This window comes from Chiloscyllium plagiosum, chromosome 32 (assembly GCF_004010195.1).
Source record: "Chiloscyllium plagiosum isolate BGI_BamShark_2017 chromosome 32, ASM401019v2, whole genome shotgun sequence".
NCBI lineage: Eukaryota > Metazoa > Chordata > Chondrichthyes > Orectolobiformes > Hemiscylliidae > Chiloscyllium > Chiloscyllium plagiosum.
The window spans coordinates 40210290-40220949 of NC_057741.1; the positions used below are offsets into that span (position 1 = coordinate 40210290).

Below are 10660 nucleotides of genomic sequence, written 5' to 3' on the forward strand. Positions count from 1 at the left end.
GAGCTGGGAGGGAGGGAGGGAAGGGGAAAGTGAGCTGGGAGGGCCGGAAGATGTTTCATTGTGATTTGTCCAGGTTGAGGGAGTGGGGAAATACATGGCAGAATGCAGTATAATGCAGATAAATGTGAGGTTATCACTTTGGGAGCAAAAACAGGAAAGTAGATAATTGGAATGGTGACAGACAGAGAAAGCGGGTGGTGCAGTGTGACCTGGGTGCCCTTGCACACCAGTTACTACAGGGAAGAGCTGTACCTACAGCAGGCAGTGAAAAAGGTAAATGTACAGCGAGAGGATTCAGGTACAGGAGCTGGGATGTCTTGCTACAATTATACAGGGCCTTAGAGAGACCACCCCTGGAGTACTAGGTGCAGTTTTCATTGAATCACAGAATCCCTACAGTGTGAAAACAGACCCTTTGGCCCAACAAGTCCACACTGACCTTCCGAAAAGTAACCCACCAAAACCCATTCTCCTACATTTTACCCTTGAATAATGCACCTAACCTACACATCCCCGAATACTATGGGCCATTTAGCATGGCTAATTCACCTCATCTGCACATCTATGGACTGTGGGAGGAAACTGGAGCACCCGGAGGAAACCCACGCAGACACGGGGAGAATGTGCAAACTCCACACAGTCAGTCGCGAGAGGGTGGAATCGAACCTGGGACCCTGGCGCTGTGAGGTAGCAGTGCTAACCACTGAGCCACCATGCTCTCTCTATTTGATGGAGGATGCTCTGGCGATGGAGGGAGTTCAAATGAGGTTTACCAGACGGATTCCTGGGATGGCAGGACTGACATGTGGAGAGAGACTGGATCAGTTAGGACTATATTCACTGCAGTTTGGAAGAATGAGGGGGATCTCATTGAAACTGATAAAATTCTAACAGGACGAGATAGTAAAAACAGGAAGGGTGTCTAGAATCGGGCTCACAATCTAAGGGTATGGAGGGGCCATCTAGGACTGAGCTGAGGAGAAATGTCTTCACCCAGAGAGTGGGGAGCCTGTGCAATTCTCGCCCACAGAAAGTCGCTGAGGCCAAAATGTTTTCAAGAAGGAGTTAGGTACAGTTCTTAGAGTTAAAGGGATCAAAGGGTCTGGGGAGACCGTGGAGACAGGAGAATGAGTTGCATGATCAGCCACAATCATATTGAATGGTAGAGCAGACATGAAGGGCTGAATGGCTTACTCTTTCCAACTCCCAGTGTTCCTCCACTAAAGCCAGTCCTGTCTGTCTAAACTAACATTACCAGTATGTTTTAACTGGGTCCAGTGCCCTCTGAAATGCAAACTTATTTCAAGAACTTGCTTCCAAATAAACCTGTTGGACTATAACCTGGTGTGTGATTTCTAACCTTATTTCAAGGTGGCATCCCAAACCACAAATCCCTTTCCCTTTAAGAGTGGTCAGACTGATTGAACACATCCATTTTAGTTGAGGGGTTTTAAGGCCTGACATTTACCGTAAGACCAGGAGAGGACATTCAGCTCCTGGAGTCTACTCCATCAGTTAGAGCAATGACTGACTACCAGCTACCAAGCCTGACTCGGTAACTCTTAAAACCAGCTTGCCCACAGAAAGCTACCCTACTCCAGCCACAACAGCATTTCAGGGGAAAGTGTGTTCCAGACTAAACAAAAAATGTGGATGCTAGAAACCAGAAACAAAAACAGAAATTACTGGAGAAACTCAGCAGGTCTGCCATCATCTGTGAAGAGAAAGTACAGTTAACGTTCCATGTCCAGTGACATCTCCTTATTCTGAAGGAGTGTCATACCCAGACTTGAAACATTAACTCAGCTTTCTCTCTCCACAGATGCTGCCAGACCTGCTGAGTTTTTCCAGCAATTTCTGTTTTTGCTTCAGGGTTCCAGATTCCAACTCCCCAATGTGGAGAAATGTTTCCTGACATAACGCCCTGAATATTCTGGTTCAGATTTCAAGTTAACATCCCATTTTGTACCAACATCCTCACCCTACCCCAGCCCCATGCCAGAAGCAAGTGGTTCGACACTGTCTTCAGATCAAATGCTAAATTATGTTTGATAACATATAGTATATTACAGATAACAATGCCATATTTTGATAATAAGCTGTAAATCAGATATAGCATTAAATACAAGTATACCTTACCACAAATTAGGAATAATTTGTTCTGCGCTTTAAGGGATTTTGACTTTGAACAGGAACATTGGGGTTGTAGTACCAGACATGGCCAGGAGATGGTGATGCTCCACAGTAGCAGCTTCAGAGAGGAATTGACCAAGTGACCACAGCAAAGCTGGATGCTGACCCAAAAGGTCAGGGTTCAAAATCCCACATCTCTCTGAGGTCTCTCATACCTGATCCAAACAGGTTAACTCAAAAATATCATCCTGGTTGATCCCCACAAGTTGGTACTTACTGCCCTGAGTGTTTGACTCCCTGGCTGTTCTGTCTCATCAGAAAGTGGCTGTTTCACCAGGATGAAATCTAATGCCCTCTCATACTGGGGGGGGAGGGGGGGGAAATGGGGTATTTCATCAGGTGGGGGGTCTAGATGGGGCTGTGGGTGACTTTCCGCTCTCAGAACTTTGAGAGAGTTGGGGACAGAGGTGAGCATAGTGGCCATCACTCAGAAGAAGGTGCTGGGGAAGCTGGAAGGTCTGAAGGTGAATAAGTCACCCAGACCAGATGGACCACAGCCCAAAGTTCTGAAGGAGATAGCTGAGGAGATTCTAGAGGCATTAGTGGTGGTCCTTCAGGAATCAGGGACGGTTCCAGAGGACTGGGAAACTGCTAATGTAACACCCCTGTTTAATAAAGGAGGGAGGCAGAAGTTGGGAAACTATATGTCAGTTAGCCTGACCTCAGTCACTGGTAAGGGTTGAGTCCATTATACAATATGAAATTACAGAGCACTTGGCACTGCATAGTAAAATAGGGCTGAGGCAAGGGCAGCTTACATCTGACCAATCGGTTAGAATTCTTTGAGGAGATAATGAGCAAGTTAGACAAAGGAAAGACAAAGGAGAGCCAGAGGACATGATCTATTTGGATTTCCAGAAGGCCTTTGACAAGGTGCCGCACAGGAGTCTGCTCAATAAGATAAGAGCCCATGGTGTTAGGGTCAAGGAACTATCATGGATAAAGGATTGACTAACTGGTCGAAAGGCTTTTGTCTGAAACGTCGATTTTCCTGCTCCTCAGATGCTGCCTGACATGCTGGGCTTTTCCAGCACCACTCTGATCCTGACTCTAATCTCCAGCATCTGCAGTCCTTACTTTTTCCTGACCGGTGGAAGGCTGAGTGACAGGTTACTCACTTTAGTCAGAGGAACAGAGGTCTAGACTACTGTCTAATGGGAAAAGGCTTGGGAAATCTGAAGCACAAAGAGACTTAAACCTAGTCCTGAACTCAGACTCCTAAGTTAACAGGCAGATACAATGTTAGCATTTATTTCAAGAGGGGAAGAATACAGCAGCAGGGATGTATTACTGAGGCAATAGAAGGCTCTGGTCAAATCACATTTGGAATATTGAGAGCAGTTTTGGGCATCATATTGAAGGCTGGAAGTACTGGCCTCGACAGGGGTCGAGAGGAGGTTTACAACAATGATCCTGGATGGGAGATTGCTGCTGGTGTTCACTGAGCTGTGGGGTTGGTCATAGGTCTAACAATCTGTGGGAGCTCTGAGCACAATCAGCAAACTAATGAGCAGCCTCACTGAGATTCTCCAAGCAATTAACTGTTTCCAAGGCAGAGGGAGAGAGATTCCTGATGACCAAGGGAATGATGATTATCAGGGGAAATTCAGGAACGCAGACTCAGATCAGCCAAGATCGCATTGAATGGTGGGTTAGGTTTGAAGGGCTGAGTGGCCTACTCCTGCTCCTTGTTTGTGCGGTGGCCATAGCCTTTGATTAAAGGGGACAGAAGGTGACCTGAAATATTGGGCGGGGATAGTGAGGGATAACAGCTTTCTTTCATTAACAACCTAAGGGCTTGTCATACCTGCAGCATTTACACAGCGAGTCGAGTTCACATGATACCAGACCAACTGAGCTCCTCCAGCACTTTCCCACAAACATCTTCTTTGGTCGTGGGAGCTTCTTGTGCACAATTTATCTGCTGCATTTCTCACGCTGCCATAGTGACTACACCTTAAGAAGTACTTGGACCGTATGCTTTGTGATGCTTGGAAGTTGTGAACAGTGGAAATACTTGTTCTTTCTTGGAATTGAGACCCCCCTCCCCCATACAGCACAGGTCATTATTGTTAACTGTGTTCAGTGCTAATGAACCCCACACACTGGGAAAAATGGTCAGAACTGGAAGATGGACATTGAGTCTCTGGCCTCGGCAGATCCAGGAGAATGTTCTCTCATGTTGCAGCTCACTGAGTGGGCGTGTCAGAGCCCAGCCAACTCTGTTGCATCAATCCGTCACAAAGCTTCCAGCCCACAGGTTTCGATTCAATCCAGAATGTGTGGGATTCACACTCCTCATAACGATTACTAAACACCACCTCAAAAATACACAATGCTGCTTCATTTACACTGAGACACTGATTGGAGGATGGAAACCACCAGCTCCCCTGGCCAAGAGAGGCAGAAGCTGCAGTCTGTGCCAGCTTAGCTCACCATGAGGGGATACCTCTCCCCACTGGCCCTGGACACGAAGCCGCACGGCTGGAAATCTACAGCAGCTTCTGTGGCTCTGCAGTCTCCCCCCACATCCCCCGCTGCTCTGACTAAATGGAACTCTCTTTCAGAGTCTCACCCTTAACTGCCTGGAAATGCACCCCCAACAGCCCAGAATGTGGGGTAGGGACAGGGGCCTTAACTTCTGTATGGAGGCGAGAGCTACACTGCAGGCATCAGTGCTAGACTCCAGGGGTTCATAAACATGGCCATGTGAGGGGACAGAATGCAGGCTGCTCATTAAAGAAAGCTGCTATCCAACACTATCCCCAACCAATCAACAGAGGTAGGCCACTCAGCCCTTCGAGCCTAACCCACCATTCAATATGATCCTGGCTGATCTGAGTCGACATTCCTTCGTTTCCCCTGATAATCATCATCCCCTTGGTCATCAGGAATCTCTCTCCCTCTGCCTTGGAAACAGTTAATCGATTGGAGAATCTCAGTGAGGCTGCTCATTAGTTTGCTGATTGTGCTCAGGACTCCCACAGATTGTCAGACCTATGACCAACCCCACAGCTCAGTGAACACCAGCAGCATTCTCACATCGCTCTCTATACACGGCTCAAATTTAAAAACAAACTGCACTCAGCTACACCTATAAATTGTACAAAATGGATCCATTAAGCATGATCTTTGCTAAAGTGCCTGCTTAGGCCACCCTTTTAATCCAAAGTGTTCACTTACTGACTGCTGCTTTTGGATAATGAACATGTGCAACACCCAGTCATTGAGGTGGGAAAACCCTCAAGAGGATAGCTCTCTTCATTGTTTAACTTCATTCCCTGTTGTGGCTCTACAATCCTTAATCTCATTTTCCAACAAAACTGCACAACTCATTCAAAAGTTTCAACCACAGCTCCAGACTCAGCAGTTTGAACTTGGAGTTTAAGATTTCTCTCCCCTTTGTGTGAGTAAGTCTTCCCTGAGCTCATCCCGAAATGATCAGGCTTGGATTTGAAAGCTAGAGTCCTGTTCCTCTCCGCACAGATGCTGTCAGCCGTTCTGACAGAGTAGCTCCTGCATCTTTATATTCCAAACATTAGGAGAAAGTGAGGTCTGCAGATGCTGGAGATCAGAGCTGAAAACGTGTTGCTGGAAAAGCGCAGCAGGTCAGGCAGCATCCAAGGGAACAGGAGAATCGACGTTTCGGGCACAAGCCCTTCTTCAGGAATGAGGAAAGTGTGCCCAGCAGGCTAAGATAAAGGTAGGGAGGAGGGACTTAGGGGAGGGCACAGGTTTATTTTCCAATGTTTTGCAGGACAACAATGCAGACTAACATTATTAGCAAGTTAAAATATTAAACTAACTTCTGAGAATACCAACAATTGCAGTTTATGTACAAATGTCACAGGTTGAGCAAAGCACTGTTCTCCGTCGTCATGAATTTTGTGCAAGCTCTGTAACATTCAGGGAATTGTCACAACAATCAGAGAGTGAGGGACAATGGAGGGTAGCCATGCGAGGATATTATTCAAATTCATCAGAACTGTTCCTAAATGGTTCATTAAAAGGATTTAATTATCTCGAGCCTGGTCCAAATAGACATTTCCCCCCAAAAAACAAATATATTTAAATAGAAATGCCTACAATCCTGCTCAGAAAGTTGATTACCTCTTCCAATTCATTTCTATAGAAATAATTGTGCCAGCTCTCCCTCGCTGGTTGACTATAGAGGTATATTTTCAGAGAGGGGGTGTTAAGTGAACCACAGTGAGAGGGGCTTGCTGGCAGATCTGCTGACTGTTACACAAATAGTATGAGATCACATTGGGGTGGACACAGTTGGTCAGTAAGGTGGTGGTGGAATAGGGGCTGTTGAGCCCCCACGGCTCATCCCTCCCCTCCTTCCCCATTTAGACCACAAGACAAAGCAGCAGAAATTAGGCCAATCAGCCCATCAAGTCTGCTCCACCATTCAATCATGGCTGATCAGTTTCTCAACCCCATTCTCCTGCTTTCCCCCAATAATCTTTGATCCTCTTGCTATTCAAGAGCCTATCGATCTCCTTCTTAAATATACTCAATGACCTGGCCTCCACAGCATCCAAGGCTATGCCCTCGGGTCCTAGTCTCTCCTCCCAAAGGAAACACCTTCCCAACCTCTACTGTCCAGGCCATTCAGTATTCTGCACGTTTCAATCAGAACCCTCCTCATCCTTCTAAACTCCATCGAGTACAGTCCCAGAGTCCTCAAATGTTCCTCATATGTAAAGCCTTTCATTCCTGGGACCATTCTCGTGAACCTCCTCTGGACCCACTCCAGGGCCAATACAGTCTTCCTGAGGTACGGTGCCCAAAATTGCTCACGATATTCTACATGTGGTCTGACCAGAGCCTTATAGAGCCTAGAGCCTCAGAAATACATCCTGCTTTTATATTCTAATATTCTCGACATGAATTACAACATTGTATTCGCCTTCCTAACTACCCATTCAACCTGCAAGTTTACCTTGACAGAAACTTGGACTAGGGCTCTCAAGTCCCTTTGCACTTCTGATTTCTGAGTTTTCTCCCTATTTAGAAAATAGTCCATGCCTCCATTGTTCCCACTAATGTGCAAGACCACACACTTTTCTATGTTGTACTCCATCTGCCACTTTGCCCACTCTCCTAACCTGTCTAAATGCTTCTGCAGCCTCCCCACCTCCTCAATGCTATTTGTCCCCCTACTTATCTTTGTATCACCTGCAGACTTAGCCAAAATGCCCTCAGTTCTTTCATCTAGATCATTAATGTATAAAGCGAAAAGCTGTGGTCCCAACACTGACCCTTGCGGAACACCACTTGCCTTCGGCTTCATCCCCACCCTCTGCTTTCTGCCAGACAGCCAAGCTTCTATCCATGCTAGTGCCTTGCCGCTAACACCATGGGCCCTTACCCTACTCAGTAACCTCCTGTGTGGCACCTTGTCAAAGGCCTTCATGAAGTCCAGGTAGATAACATCCATTGGCTCTCCTTGGTCTAACCTGCTCATTACTTCCTCAAAGAGTTCGAGCAGATTTGTCAGGTATGACGTCCCCTTGATGAAACCATGCTGACTTTGTCCTATTATACTATATACTTCCAAGTATTTAGAAATCTCATGCTTCACAATGGATTCCAGGATCTTACCCTTGACCGAGGTTGGGAGAATCGGTCTGTCATTTTCTGTCTTCGGTCTTAATCCCTTTTTAAATAGAGGTGTCACGTTTGCGATTTTCCAATCCTCTGGAGCCCTCCTTTCTTCTAGCGATTCCTGAGAGATCACCATTACTGTCTTCAGCTATCTCCCTTCGAACTCTGGGTGTAGTCCATCTGGTCCAAGTGATTTATCCAACTTCAGGCCATTCAGTTTTTATAGCACCTTCTCCTTGGTGATGGCCACTGTATTCAGCTCTGCCCCCTCACTCACTTGAATTTTTGGGATATTACTTGTGTCTTCCACTGTGAAGACAGACGTGAAGCAATTGTTCAGTTCCTCAGCCATTTCCCTGTTCCCCACTACAATCTCTCCAGTGTCATTTTTCAGAGGCCCAATGTCCACATTTGCCTCTCTTTTGCCCTTTATATATCTAAAGAAACTCTTAGTCTTCCTTTATATTACTGGCTAAGTTTACCCTCATATTTAATCTTCTCCCTCCTGATTTCTTTTGTGTTGTCCTCTTTGGTCTTTGTAAGCTTCCCAATCCTCTGGGTTCCCACCGCTGTTCGCCACATTATCTGCTTTCTCTTTTGCTTTTATGCTATAACCTGACTTCCCTGGTCAGCCATGGTTACCTCACCCTCCCTGTACCAAGCTTCCTTTTCCTTGGGATGAATCTCTGCTGTGTCTCCTGAATTACTCCCCGGAACCCCAGCCCTTGCTGTTCCAACATCTTTCCTGCTCAGCTCCTCTCCTGTTCCTGATGACGAGCTTATGCCCGAAATGCCGACTCTCCTGCTCCTTGGATGCTGCCTGACCTACTGCGCTTTTCCAGTGTCACACTTTTCGGCTCCTGTCCCAGGCAATCCTACCCAGCTCCTCCCTCATGCCTTATTCAGCTGTAATTCCATTACCTCTGACTGCACCTCCTCTCTTTGCCTTTCACTCATTTTCTCTTTTCTCGCATTTTTTTCTCTTTTGGTTTGTTTCCCTCGTGGGTGAAGAGCTTGCCTGTGGTGACAGTCTGGGCAGTGATGAGTGAGCCTGGCGCAGGTTCATCGAGGGGTCACTGGAGGTGAGTTCAGACCCAGTCTGAGAGCTGGCTGAATGGGGGAGGTGGGCCTGACGTGGACCCATGGAGGAGTTGGGTTTTGGCTGGTGCGGTACCCGGCAGCATCTGTGGTGTCTGGTTGGTGAGGTCCAGTGAGGAGCCATCGTGACGACGGTATTGGTGGAGGTGAGATGGTGCTGAAGGCTGGTGCCACCAGACCCATAGCCCATGACAGAGCACTTCACAAGGAGGGCCAGAAAGCTGGACACTTCCTTTATTTTCTGCCTTTATTTCAACGTTTTGGTTCATTTTTCTGTGTTTTGAGATGGCGCGGCCGATTGGTGACACTGTACACATTTCACTGTTTTGTAACAACATACACGTGACTATACATAAATTAAACCAATCAGAGGGTTTCCAGAGGGCAGCTGACAGGAACAGCTGACAGGAACAGAGAAGTATGATGATTTTAAAGATTGAAGACTGACTGGGAGAGAGGAAACTGACAGGGTGTATACAATTACACACGGCCCGTTAGAGTGGTCTAGAGCGTATAACAGAGAGGTCTATATTACCAGGGATCATGTACTTGAAGTGACTGAGAGAAAAATGTGAGGGAAGTTGAAGAGTACTTGGAGCAGAGTGCAGATCTGAGAAAGTAATATCATTCTAAACCCTCAGGTTTAAAAACTGGTACCTGATTGGCTGAACAGGAGCTGGAATTTGGGATTCAGTCGAGTACTAGCTTCAGCCAGTACAGGTAGAATGGACCGAATGGCCTCCTCCTGGGGCCAGGGATTGTCTACACTTCAGTGTCAAAGCTGAGGGAGGAGCGTGGTGCAGTGATCACCTCAGACCCAGAAGCCTAGCCACAGACAGGAGTACGTCAGTGTGCAGAGGGCAATCTGTCAAACTGGCATCCTGAAGATCCTGATGGAGTGAAGATGGAGATAGAACTTCGAAACAAGGGGGAAGTGGGTGTGGAGCTGATTTGTTGAGAAACAAGCTGCACTTTATAACATTGATGATGGTGAATAAACATCCCAGAGTGTTTCACAGGAGTCCTCTGACAGATAACCTCGCAGAGAGATTTCAGGACAGGTTATAAAAGTACAGTGAAAGATAGGAGGTTTCAAGAAACACCTTAGAAGGACATGAGAAATCTCATGACTGGAATTCCAGAGTCCTGGACGTAAACAACTGATGTCATAGAAACCAACAGAGGAGCAATGGAAATCTTAGATGTTCACGAGGTCCGAATTGGAGGAACATTGAGATATTGGACGGTGACAAAGGCATCTGGATGGGTTCAGAGGGATATGGGCCAAGTGCTGGCAAACAGGACTAGATTAATTCTGGATAGCTGGTCAGCATGGACGAGTTGGACTGAAGGGCCTGTTTGTGTGCTGTACATCTCTATGACTGGGCTTGGGGAAAGGACAAGGCTACAGTGGGATTTGAACACCAGGGTATGAGTTGTTAAAACTAAGGCAACTGGTGAATCGGGAATCAAGATAGGTCAAAGGAAACTGGGGGAATGGGTGAATGGAAATCAGAATCAGGGCAACAGGGAAAGAGACAGTGAGCAGGGAGAGAATGGGAAACCTAAACGGAACAGGAGATAATGTTATGTGTGTAATTAAAAAAAAAGAGTGGGAGAGAAGGGGAGTGAAGGAGAGAGAGAGAGAGACAGAGACAGAGAGAGAGACACAGACAGAGAGAGACAGAGAGAGAGAGAGACAGAGAGAGAGAGAGACAGACAGACAGATAGAGAGAGAGACAGAGAGACAGAGAGA

The 10660-nt window shown here is 46.7% G+C and overlaps 1 protein-coding gene across 6 annotated transcripts in view; it reads right to left on the reverse strand.

The window, feature by feature from the left end:
- The window catches only part of LOC122539543 (serine/threonine-protein phosphatase 2B catalytic subunit alpha isoform), a 306563-nt gene that overhangs the window by 54083 nt on the left and 241820 nt on the right, over nt 1-10660 (reverse strand). The window lies entirely within an intron of this gene.